The sequence below is a fragment of the Papilio polytes genome, unplaced genomic scaffold (genome assembly GCF_000836215.1).
Source record: "Papilio polytes unplaced genomic scaffold, Ppol_1.0 DF824146.1, whole genome shotgun sequence".
Taxonomy (NCBI): domain Eukaryota; kingdom Metazoa; phylum Arthropoda; class Insecta; order Lepidoptera; family Papilionidae; genus Papilio; species Papilio polytes.
In genome coordinates, this window is record NW_013525058.1 from 164,894 (window position 1) to 179,256 (window position 14,363).

The 14,363-nt window shown below is 32.1% G+C and overlaps 1 protein-coding gene across 1 annotated transcript in view; it reads right to left on the reverse strand.

The window, feature by feature from the left end:
• Positions 1–12,378, reverse strand: part of LOC106111844 (A disintegrin and metalloproteinase with thrombospondin motifs 1) — a 104,317-nt gene extending 91,939 nt beyond the window's left edge. The window contains exon 1 of the mRNA XM_013294001.1: positions 12,149–12,378. The gene's annotated coding sequence lies outside the window, so the exon portion shown is untranslated. The remainder of the gene's footprint in view (positions 1–12,148) is intronic.
• Between the last annotated feature and the right edge of the window lie 1,985 nt (positions 12,379–14,363).

A 14,363-nucleotide genomic window follows, 5' to 3' on the forward strand; every position in this document is an offset into this window, starting at 1 on the left:
ATTAAATACATAAATGTAGGTAAGTATGTCAACTACAATACAACGCCATCTGTTTATTTTTCATTAAAACAATATTTGCACAGATTACATCGGTCACATGCCGACATAATTACTGTGTAAATATTAATTAAAACATAACACATATGTTTAAACCAAAAGTACATAAATAATATTTTTCTGATTACTAATTCTTATCCCAAATACTCGTATTTAGTTTTAATTTTATAGTACATTGTTATAAACTTAATAAGTGTTGCCAGATATTATATGACCAATACATACTTATTTTGCCTATTATTCTAATTTTACAATAGCAGTCCGGTATAACATCTTCCATATACCAGACAAGCGGTTACATTTGTTTTTGCGTTCCTATCTATATACAATTTTTAGGAAACTTGCATTTACTAAAACAATAAAGCGACCACACAGAGATGGTACAAAATTCAATATAAACAAGACCTACATAATCCGTTAAATAAAGTGTCATCAAATATCAATAACAAAAAACCTTCTACTTTCGTGTAGCGTCAATACATTTTGAAGACGAAATTATAGCTAAATTTCTGTAAAATACATTTTTCACAAAAGTCAAAGACATTTAACATACGATCAACAGAGAGAACATTAAAGACAACCTAATTATTGCTTAGCAATATTTATTTTTATTAGATGTTGGATGTCTTGTTAGATATTTGTGACAGTTTCTTACGATTATAAAAATGCTCCTAATTTCCGCTCTATAACTATTCTTATCTTTGACAAGAGCCCATTTCTATCTTCTCATAATCTATGACGTCCAATAAGTATAGCTTCTACCATTAAAATTATATGCAAGCTTTTAATTCAATGACCATCAAAAGCCAAACACAAGCACTTACAGCATTTGGTAATGTAAGGCTTCTGTTTTCGACACTCATAGGTCATTAACCTCGCGTGATCGACAGTTAATCATGCAGAATTTGATTATGCATCTAGGTAATGTTTGTTAAACGTTATTTTACCTTCTGTTTGTTAACGGTAATCTTTGACAAAACAGATAAAAAAAAAACAATATTTGTTAATTAAGAACCCCAATTAACAACCATATGAAGCAAATTGACGGTTGACATTTAAATAATAGTCGTAACATAATTCGCAAAGACCAATTTAACTAACCAACTTCCAAATTACGACATTCACCGACGACTTTTCCTGTATGAATTATTCTAATTATATTTCTTGCACGCAAATAACTTGCACGCACATACATACGTCACAAATGGAATAATTTACAAAGTAAACATTTGCTGTTTAGTGTGAGTTCCCATTATTGCTACATGTCATCGTCTCAGAAGTAGAAACAATCTATTTTACCACAAAAATATAGTTAAAAACGACTTAAATCTAATCGATAATTCATATCGTGAACGTCAAAGTATTCAAATATTACACAATACTACTTACAGTATAAATACTCGGTAATTTATAGGTTATGATCACATTTTTTTCATGTCATAAGTTGGCAAACGAGCAAGCGGCCACCTGAATCTGCCGTAATAGCTAAGCAACCGCTGCCCATAGACATTCACAATAGCGGATGCGGTGCCTACCTAAGGGTAGGCACCGCAATCGATTAAGATCGACAAATGAGAAGACGCGAAAAACAGGATATTTCCCCTTTCTATAAGTCTCCTCTGCCGTCAAATCCACGTTCCCTTCCCATCCTCTTCTAACAAGAAAAAGGGTGGGTTAAAGTTGGGCCTACCTTCTCTTTGTTTTACTTACATAGTTTTTCAATAACCATGATGACGGTCACGGTTTCAAAGTGTTGATGTATCATTATCATCATCATCGTCACCAGCTCACTATGGGCCCCGCAAACCTACCCTAAATTAGTGGCACTAGGCCATAGTCCAACACGTCGGCCCACTGCATGTTGGTTAATTTCACACATAAATTTGAATTTATTCGCAGACGTTACCGTTCTTATTGACAAATGTTGACAATCTATAATGCATTTGAAACTTTGTCCAATTTTTTTATAATAAGGTGCAAATGTTTTAATGCAGTGCAGTGGAATTCCGTGGTTATGCTTACAAGTTCATCCTAATATAGCACTTAAATATACCATTTTCAAACGTTCTTCGGCTAGATTAGCGCGCAACCTTCCGCTATATTACCCGTAAATATACATGGATATTACATTTTAGATTATTACATTACATTGTAACATTTCGCAAATGTAAATCTCATTTACTATTTCTACAAACATCTGGTAATCATACAGTTTAATACCAGTGTCGTCACATTGACGATCTCCGGTTAAATAAATACACAAAGGTCAGAGCCCAGAGGTCGCTGAGGCGTTGAAGCGAAAGCAATTGCAACATCAATTATTACCGATCCATTGCTAAACCATACCTAAAGGTCGATAGTTATGTAAGATGTGCATCTGCATAGAATCGGTCAGTTTATGTAATTCACTAACTCATTTCGCTCGGTCACTACGAAATGGCAAATTCGTGATAGTTTAGTGACCATATTTACATTTGCGATTCTTTATTACCATATTTTGCTTTCATCATAACTAAAGACGCTTTTCCACTGTACGATTTGGTAAATAACCACCTGTAATTAAATTGCAAATGGTGGCCTGCAGATCAGCTTAGATTATACCTGATTATGATGTAATTTTTGAAATACGAGCTTCGACTGGCACATTGTTCCCCTGCTAGTAAGTTGCGTTGTGCTTCGAGTTTTGTTGAGCCGTTCAACGAATCGAAAGGTTTACACACATCTACTGCTAACAAATGACGATCTCGATTTGATCCTTTTTACGCCTTATAGTTGCGATTCGTGTTACGACTAATTGTCATCTGTTTTAATCTGTATTAGAACGTTATTACCATCTCTATGTTACTCACCACGTTGAGAGATGGCAATTGTTGTGTTACGATGGTGAAAGATTACCTTTAATGGTAGAATCGTAAGAGACGGTTTCATTGCGTCCGCTATATCGCGGACTGTGTAAACGTGCATTATCATCTGCATAAAATTATGTGACCGTTATGACATTAATGTTAATATTTTGCAACCAAAATACGAGTTAGTTTTAATCCTTTGTTGCCGGATTGAAACGTGCACAAGGAACTATACGAAACGGATCTATACAAGAACTACTGTTTGAAATTCAAGCGTAAATTCCTAATGGTTTTTCTATGCAAAGCTTCAGACTGAATATTCGAATACTTTGTCATAAGCTATCTTAGAATTATAGGATTTTGTTATTTTGAATAAGTTGACAAAAATGAATGGAATTGAGAGTCTGTATCTCTTTTATTTAACATAGCTGTTACGACTTCGCCCACGCGAAATTACAAATTTAAAAAAAAATGTTACTCACAGATAACGTAGCCTTTTAATGGTGAAAGAATTTTCGAAAGCAGCCCGTAAGTTTCTGAGTTATTTCAATACATACAAAAATACAAATTTTTCCTTATTATAATATTAGTATAGAAAAAATGTCAGCTATAATAGCTTATCTTAAAGACGTCTTGTCCCAATTAGGAAATATCTAAACAAATATACGAAGATTTTACAATCTTACTTAAATATCAATCAAGATAGGCTATCAAAAAATGTAATCGTATAAAATACGTTCTTATAAAATCTACGAACGACGGATTACGAAAGTTCATATAAACGACTGTTTCTTAGAATTGCTAACGTATGGTCAATGTTCAATGCAATACGTCCTTCATGTATAGGTCAATAATTTAATGGATATTTATTGTTTTTTTTATCAAAAAATGTATAACTGTAGACATGAAAACCCGTTAACTCTATCCAATCTTCAAGGTACATTTAACTCAAAGTTAAAACTAAAAATGTGTAGCTGCCATAATTCGACGGAGATTTTTGTAGCAAAAATTAGTTTTTATTAAAATTACATTTTTGAAAATGAAATATGAATGAAAGATTTTTTTTAAAATAAATCGTTTGTCACATTGGACACTACCGAAGTAACGGTTAAGGTCTCTAACTACTGATCTAATGGCCGTGGGTTACTATCTGGCCACTGATTTACGCAAATTCTAGCATAAGCTTCGAGTTTAGAATAGTTACGTGAAATACTCCAAAAATTTGTTCGTATTTCAATTAAAAAAAAAAACGAATTAATTGATTTATATATTTCCTGCACTCTTTAACGATGTTCGCATCTTTACGTACAAATAGACCTTGTTTTAAGCTATAATAATTAATTAATCTAATAAATCATGTATATATACAAACTGTATTTCTTTGTCCTTGTTCTGGTGTCAAGATCTTCACAAATATGTATAAAACGGTAATATAAATAGCTATAAACACTTGTAAATATGTAATAAAAAAGATGTAATCTATCAAAATGTAGGTCATCATAGTATATAAACACTTTGATTGTAAAGAAACGGACTAAGCAAGCCACAGTGGTAATAAACTCTGCCACTTTTTCCTGAGGAAATATTACCAATAATTATTATGTAATACTGACTCAAAGATTTTCACAAACAAAATGAGCACACAAGCATAGGATTAGAACTTGTTCGTTTTTATTTGACAATACGGAATGCGCGCTTGACATGTCCTGTCTCTTAAAATTCAAAGTATAAACAGGATATATTGAAGGCGATTGCAAATACTGACATTATAACATGTATTTCCTTTAATGTGGACAAGGATTTGGCTTACGAACAGCCGATATTTTTTTACTAAATTTGACATTGTATAAAAAAGTAACAGGATAATTAAGGCCAATAGCTATGCCAAAAAAGTGGTTTGATCCCACTTTATCGTGCTAGTTATGTTAGCGTTTTTATATATTCAGTTTTTAAAATTAAACATCAACTTTCATTTGATACAAATTTTAAATATTCTAATATTATTGGTGTGACAAGAATGGATAAAGTTAAGAATGTTGTAGAGGAAGTTGAAAATAGCGCCAGTGGTGGAGAAATGGAGAAGCAAAAGGTTAGCGTGGTATGGACATGTTAAGCGACGAAATGATGGGGACACAAACCAGAAAGTATTTAGATTGAATGTGGATGGCTACAAAGGAAGAGGAAGACCGAAGAAAGTATGAATGGATTGTATGAAAGAGGATATGCTTAAAAAAAGAAGTGGATTCAGATATAACGGCTGATAGAGATGTATGGAAGAGCAGCACATACTGTGCCGACCCTCCATAAGGGATAAGGGCAAGTGGATGATGATGACAATTTATAAATATTCTATCATTATAACTATAACTTATAAATTATTATTCTATAATTCAGGCTCAGGTGTTTCAACACTTAACTTGTAATCTACAGGTCTTGGGTTCAAATCCCGCCATGTACCAATGTGAATCGATTTTCAAATTTCATATGTACATAATTTACCCGACGTTCTTATGGTGAAGGAAACATCGTGATGCCTGCACATTCGGCGAAGAAATTCAAAGATATGTGTGAAGTCAACCAACCCGCAGTACAGCGTGGTTGACTATGGCCTAGTCACCTCTTACATAGAGTAGGCACCGAGCCTTTCAATAGGGACGTATAGCTGATGAAGTGTAGAAGCTAAACATTAAACGTTATATCAAAAAAAATATTTACGAATAGCATAGTGATTTCAGTACACAATTTGAAATCTGATTTCAATTTTCATTTTAGGATTATAAACTGAGCAAAGTTTCTGCGATATATCAACAGTTTTCTGTACTATTAGTACACTAACACGATTCATTATTAGTACACGGCGTTTGTTTATTTCAAATTCAAACCGTATTTTATTTCTATTCATAAATGCAACAATAAAAAATAAGGTTAGTTAATTTCATCATTATTTAAAGATGACCTTATTTCGTACGTAAAGATTAAAATGATTAGTCTATTGCAAATAACAGATCAATAAACAAGTTAACAAATCTAATGTAAAACTTTAACCTTACAATATGCATACCGAAATGTAATAAAAAGTCACCAAGCAAAAAATATTCCAAGGTTTTATAGCATGAAATGGTTACGAACCACTATTTTACAACTTTGTCTAATGCAAAAAAATCTAGTACAAACAATGCAGTTTTCACAACGTTTTAAACTAAACACTTTTAAAAACATTGATTAGTTATTTATTATTTTTTTGTAAAACTTAATTAAGAAATCGAAACTATATCATACTTCATACTAATATTATAAATGTGAAAGTTTATAATATATAAAAATGGATGGATGTTTGTTAGAGTTTGTAGCCTAAACTGCTGAACGGATCTCAATGAAATTTGGCATACATGTAGAGGATAGTCTAGAAGAGCACATAGGCTACTTGGTTTTGTTATTTTAATACTATGCGGACCTAGTCGTGGGCGAAAGCTAGTTAAAGAATAAAATTACAGTAGTTATAGTAATAAAGTGTAAAAACAACATAATTCACTACAAACAGTCGAATATTCAGCGGACTTTACAAACTTCGCTTCATTTGTTTACAATCTGACAGACGTCAATTTTAATGGAATATGGATTTAGGCGCCAACTAAATTAAAACGTTGTTACATAATCAAATATCGTTTCAATATAGGTCGTAAGTGGTTCTTATTTACCCGATTAAAGGACTATAAGACAATTGTTGACCGTTTCTTATTCTCAAAAAAAATAATATGAAGAGGAAAGATTTGAATTTTTGTATATATTGAAATAACTAAAAAACTACTGTGCCCATTTATCACTGAATAACATAGATTGTATATTTTCTATTATTTAATTGCACGCAGAGCGAGCAACAGCTAGTTCTTAAAATAGGGACAATGATATGTTTTTATACAGGTTATTGGACAGTGGAAACTAAATAGAACACCAATACAGCTTCTTCATCACGACCTGTTGCATTTCCTTATCTGCTCGATTGCTAATTTAGTTTCGAAAGATGTTACATTCTCTGTACTTCGCTTCCTCGTATGTTCTATTTGAATCATGTAATCATCAAACGTTACGCCATCTTCAATCATTCCAGTTGTACCACAGGGTTTATTATCTAGTTAAATCATCTATACTTCTATACTAATATAATAAAGTATAAACAAACTACTTTGTGGCGTAAGATGTCAGCAATCACAGCATATTTTTAAATAATTCTTTTAATAAAAAGCCCTACACTTACGTCACGCTTTAGGCTATATATTTTCACGCTATTAAACTTAGGGGGTAAATATTTTGGATAAAAACCTTAATGTGGGAAAGAGACCATAAGTTGCTGCCAACATCAAGGAAGCAAGATTGTGAAGGTTTGTAATGTTATGTCACTTTGACATTTGCAATTGATAATTTGAAACACGTTTATTTTATAACATAAGGTGGCAAACGAGCAAGCGGCCACCTGAATCCGCCAAAATGGCGAAGCGACCGCTGCCCATAGACATCCGCAATTGCAGATGCGTTGCCTACCCTTATCCGACGAAGAAGGAGACGCACATAAAGAGGATATTTCCCCTTCCTATGCATCTCCTCCACCGTCAAATCCATTTCCTCTTCCCATCATCTCCTTATAAAAAGGGTGGTAAAGAGAAAAGGACTAAAATTAGGCGGATGCGAAATTTTAGGCGGATGAAGTCACACGAGAACAGCCAGTTAAAATATTCGTTGATTACTTCGCGAATATCGAACTTGATTGAATCGCGATAGATTATGCAAATAGCCGATGACCACAAAATTTAATTAGCTTTTTAAATAGATGAAACAAGTTTTGTTAACTTCCTTAAGTTGAACCTTATCTAATGTTTTGTTGTAAGTGCGTCATGAATTGACGGATGACTTTTGACGTCAAATCATCAAAGTCAACAAAGTCGTGTACTATTTAAGAAAAGAATAATCGTTATCCAGCGCTTTGAAGGTCCATAGTACATATTTTGTAATTTACCGCTGATTCTACGGCAAATATTTTTATTTTAAACTATACAATACTCACATGACTGGATAATAATTATAATTATATACAAAACAACCAAGCAAGAAAGTGTTGCCACTAAACTTTTCTGAGCATGTCACATTCCTATCATAGACTAGTAAAAGTCAATACAACAACCGTATCCATTAGTTATTGCACCCAAGCATTTTTGTACACCGGAAATAAGGGCGATAACATTTCTGGTTTTTTACATCACTATTTCGATATATTAGATACAAAAGTAAGCCAAGCGAATTAGAATTTTATGTCGTGAATAAACCGTGTCGCTAAATCAAACAGCAGAGTTTGCAAACTGTCATTTCGCAACGACTAAACCCGTTCCAGTGCTAATATTTAGTTTTTAATTATCATCCTAGCACCATAGTCACGTACGGTCTACGCAAAATAATAAATCTACAGCGAGATTCATATTATTTAGACGACACACTAAATTTTATAACCATAAATGACCTTGAAACTTTAACATCTATATATTATAAAGAAAGGTTTGTATTTTTGTATGTATTGAAATAAATCAAAAACTACTGAGCCTATTTCAAAAATTCTTTTACTAGTAAAAAGCTACGTTTTTAGTGAGTACCGTGAGCTATTTTTTATTTAATGCGGACGAAGTCGCGAGCAACAGCTAGTTAATTAAATCAATCAAAAGGTGGTTGAAGGTCAATAAGTATTATAGAGTGCAATAATCTTTATTTTACTAAAAAAATTACGTCTCCAAAGAGTAAACATGGAGGTAACCAAAAAAAAAAACTCCCACAATTATTGTAAATTGTCAGATATTAATCCAACATATGAAAAATATGATGGAAGTATTGGATTTTTGTACTCTATCTGACAGTGACTTCACTTTTAAGCTATCTGAGCCTCAATCAGCCAGTGGGGAAAAAGTTACTGGCACAAATAAAACAAACCTAATTACAGAGTAAAAAAATACTCAAAGACCAGACAAGAGACCAGAAGATCCAGAAATGTCTTTTATTAGACGGATCTTTATTCTATGGCGTTCAAGATAACATTCCAATTATAAATCATAAACTTCAAAACAATGCGTTTTAATAACATCAAACAAAAGCTATTTTTATTAGAAAAGGGAAGAATTTTGCGTGATAAACAAATCTTTTGTTTAGTTAAATTAAAATGCATAATATTGTGAAAATAAGTTTGTGGTTTTTGAACGCATCAAATATTATCAAACACGATCACTTGAATGGAAGCAATGAAATCAATTAAATAAATATTAATAATAGATTGTTTGATATTTAAAACAATGTCACAAACACTCACGCTATAGGCACGTGCCTATATTGACAACAAATATTAATTGAACATGACCTATTTTTTTATAAGGTAACAAACGAGCAAGCGGCCACACTAGCACCAACACCAGCTTTTGTCAGCAAATTTTAACCTCCCCTTTTTAAATCAAAAACAAAATATGCCTATGTACATTTATATTTTCAAAAGATTTTTTAAAATCGATCTGGAATTTTTGGGATTGTTACATACAAACATAGTGATGTTTCCTCTTTATAACATAGGTATAGTACACGAATACAGTAGTAATCTTATGTACGTGATTATTCATAAAACAAGAACGATTATGTTTTAAGATAAGATTCCATTTTCACTTTGAATATGATAACATACGTAATTATCGTATAGATGTAAAGATAATAGTTGGTTATAAATATATGAATCATATGTTAACACGTTTACTGCGGCAAGTAAAATAATTCTTCACCTGGTGCAACGGCGGGTTAAAATGCGCCCCCAATGATATCTCCGCTATTGCGTGGCAGGTCTTTCTAGACCCACCGACTTTAGGATAAATTCAATTAACTTTATGAAAACATAATGTATACATTTTTTGTAATGTATACACATGAGATAATAGTTTTGCACTAGCAAGAGGGACATAGTTTTCTTCGTCCGCATCAGCTTAGGTACCGTGTCAGGTCGATATCGGCCTGTTAGGCATTGAGCGTGTTAATGTGGTAGAAAATTTATGGTAAATATATTTATGTTACATAATATATTACCAGGAAAATACCACGTTTTCGCATAGATGGACATATTTTTTTAACCTTGCTAATGTTATAAATGCGTTTAGAGGAGTGTATGTTTGTTAGAGAGTGTAGCCTAAATTGGCGAATGGATCTCGATTCAATTTGACATATCTATGCCATGTAGAGAATAGAACGAAAAAACAGGGAAAACAATTAGGGTACTTATTATACTTATTTCTACGTGGACGGAGTCGCGATCGTAACCTATTAATACATATATTGTAACAAACACAGAATTTTGCAACGCAACCTAAAGAGAAACATAAAAGCAATGTTGCACTAAGATAATAAATTACTTTCTTTATCTAAAGTAATTATCTTTGTGACTAAAAATATTGGTAAGATTACAAATCTTTGCAATCTTAAATACCACAACATGTATTGTGTAATGACATTTGTGGCTTTTGAACGCAATGTGAATGATTATTTTGAATATATAATAATCATTCATTCTTCGAATACTGGTGGTATTCGAAGAATGAATGATTTTTAATCAGTACATACAAAGACAACACTATTTAAATTTCCAATAAAATAGTTTAATGTATGCAATGGATAAAGTGTTATATTAAATAACTAAGTGTTGCTCGCGACTTCTACGTGGGGTTAAAAAATAGCCCATGTTACTAAGTGATAACGTAGCTTTTAAATGGTGAAAGAATTTTTGAAATCGGCCTAATAATTTTTGCGTAACATACAAAAATCCAAAAATACAAATATTTCCTCCTAATCTTATTATAGTTAGACTATCTATGGAAACGCAACGTGAAAACAACTAAAAAAACTAAACATTCAAGGACTAACAAACACTAGTTAAAATTTCAAGAAAAGTTAATTAAAAAACTAAATGTTTTATAATAATTCTACGAAAAATCTCGCCTAGTAACAATAGCTTAAACCAAAGAGTCAATCATCTCAGGAGTTCAGTGCCATTTTTCGTCACACATGACATCTTGCGTCACGCTCGGGTCAAAATGAAAGCAATAAATAACAAGATAATGCGATTTGAAAATACTTAACAACCGTTGAAATTTGTCAATGTTTTTATAGTGACCATGGTTTTCGATGTTTCGGGATAATCCAAAAAACATTTGTAATATATTTTCTATTAATTTTAAAAACATAATACTTTACTATCGTATTGTACTCGCGCAAATATGATATAATGTAACATGATAATTAATGTTTTATAGACGTAAGTTGTTTGCAAGTGAATTAAAATAGCATAAGCAATTTAAGTAAAAATTTTAACTTAAACTTTAACTACAATCGATCTGAAAGGTATTAAAAAACGTAAAAAAAAACAAAATTATGTTAATTTTAGATAATAGATAAAATTATTATTAAATCTTCGTTGCATTTTTTTCGTTAATTTTTTTTAATATTTTGCAAACATAATCCCAAGTTACAAAGAGAAATTTTACAAGTGAAGTTTAAGTAACTTTGTTCTTATAAATTTCAACACTTAGTAAAACTCTAAAAACGATCAAGACAACGCCGAGATTTCATAAGTATGCCGTTTTATCGGATTCGATACGGAACCGATATTTGTCTTACAACAAATTGCCAAACTCCTTTTTATTACAATCATATTTCAGTCGATTTTATTCAACAAAAATACTCAAAACACGATCCCTATTTTACAATAAATCGATACATGATAAACATTTTAAAAACATATGCTCATATTTTTAGATTATTTAACATTTTATATTAACATATAAAATTTCCTTAACACAAGCAATGTAATGCATATTAATCTGGTTATATTAATGACCGGTTTTAACATTTTAAAGAACATTAATATGTGATGTAAGACGAAATAATCAAACAAAGCAAATCCGCTTGACAGCCGTGTTCAAATATTGAATGGAGAATATTTGTTCAGGGTTAACCTTCGAAAGAAAATTGCCAGCCTTTCGACCCACCTTATAGTTCAAAGGTTGCCATACTGGTTTACCGAGTGCGCGAATCGACATTCAATATGCGACAAGATTTTTTACATCAAACATTCTAAATTATCGCCTCTCGCGGATTTCATCTGTAGTCCTTTCGTAATACAACTTTCAGTTTCAAAACGTTTGCGCTCAAATTGCATAAAGCTGTTACACAACACTTACGTGCAGGGTTCAGTGGGGAGGGCCGGGAGCACTGACGTACAAGTATGCACTTCTTAAACACTTATAAAACGCCATGCACTTTATCCATCACGTTATAAACAAGGTCACAAAGTCTCAAAGCTCTGGAATCGAAGGTTCCCGCGGCACTCGCGACACAATTTTTCCGTGAGTGGAAAACTGTTGCCGCGCGACACGAGCAGCGCTTGCGAAGGCTAGCGGCCGACTGACTCGCGCCCGTTCTCCCCCACGCAATAAAACCTTCGCTTTTCAAGAGTGGGGCGGGCAATGGCGATTTTTTCCAAAATAAAAATATGATTCTGATTTAATTGTTTTGATGTCCCGCTAACAAGAAGTTAAAATTTAGTTTGAAAAATATTTAACAACTGTATGTTCTTTGCAAAGAATTGTAACCACTGTAAGATCTTATCGTATGGACATGTTAAGCGACGAGACGATGGGGTCATAAACCAGAAAGTTTTAAGAATGCATGTGGATGCCTACAAAGGAAGAGGAAGACCGAAGAAAGTATGGATGGATTGTGTGGACGGGGATATGCTTAAGAAAGGAGTGAATTCAGATATGACGGCTGATAGAAATGTATGGAAGAGAAGCACATACTGTGCCGACCCTCCGTAAGGGATAAGGGCAAGTTGATGATAAACCATAAGTTACTGCATTGAGTACACATTCCTAAATAACACACTGCCCTAAGCCATGTTTAATTTAATAAAACACAAAACTTGCCATATTTTACATTTTAACCGAAAATCTAGTCTGATGAGCGTTTTAAAATTGTACCGAAAAATCTTTCTTAAGTTAAACAATATCCACTAACTTAAAATTTCTAACAAATAATAAAATACTAGATTTCGCTCGCGACTCCGCATTCGTGAAATTAAAATTAAAAGCCTATGTGTTTCTCCAGACCTTCCTCTACACCTATGCCATCATCGAGATCCGTTCAGCAGTTTAGGCTACAAATTCTAACAAACATCCATCCATCTAAACTTTCGCATTTATAAAATTAGTAAGATTATTTTGTTTCACGAACAAACTTTTAATGTATTCTAAGTGGTCGTACAGGTTATACAAGAATAGTATAAGCTGTGGCGCCTCTGCTTTTGATGTGAACTTTTATGGTTTTACAAACAAGAGATTTGAAAGGATTTTTCCCTGCCAAAAGATATCAAAAGTGTTAATAATTAAAACTATGATTTTAAAACAAAAAAGATGTAAAAAGATGTAGAGAGCTGGTTGTTAATTTAATTTTTTACTGGCAACCCAATTTAAAAACAAAAATAAGCTCTACGTTACAAAACTTTTTCTTGGACAGAAAATACTTAAATCGTTATTAAATTTAATTAAATCATACTAACAATATCTTTTGTTAATTAAATTAAAATAACTTTTTCCTTCCAATGGATTAATAAATAACCGATGACATCATTTTAACGAATTTGTTAAAACTAAAATTGATTTAGTCATTTTTCATAAAAAAAAACCGCAAAACTCAAGTAAGCAGATGTATCGAAATGACGTTATTTCCTGTTTCTTCGCGACAATTTCTTAGTAATGGACATTCTGGTATTGTCATCTATACTATTATAATAAAGCGTAAACACACACTTCTTTGTAGCCTAAGATGTCAGCAATCACAGCATATTTTCGAATAACTCTTTCTTTTAATAAAAAGCCCTACACTTACGTTACACTTTAAGCTATATATTTTCACGCCGTTAAACTTAGGGGTAAATATTTTGGATAAAAACACTAATGTAGGAAAGAGACCATAAGTTGTTGCCAACATCAAGGAAGCAAGGTTGCCATGGTTTGACATCATGTCATGTCATTTTGACATTTGCAATTGATAACTTAATATATGTGAACAATAAAATTATTTTTTTATAATTTTATGCGGATGAAGTCGCATTGGAACAGCTAGTCTTTTATGTAATCATTTTAAGATATTAATAGGAAAGATTTAAATTTTTAATTATGATAAATCTTAAAGTATTTAGTTCATTTAAGGAAATTCAAAAGAATATCAAAGTAGCTCACAAAGTAAAGTACAATTTGTGCTTTAAATTAAAGACTTATGAATGAAGTATTATGAGTTTTCAAATAAAAACAAAATACACGAAAAACAAAACAAAATGCACTAAAAACAAAACAAAATACACCAAAAACATAATATTCTCAAAAAAACAGTACACTA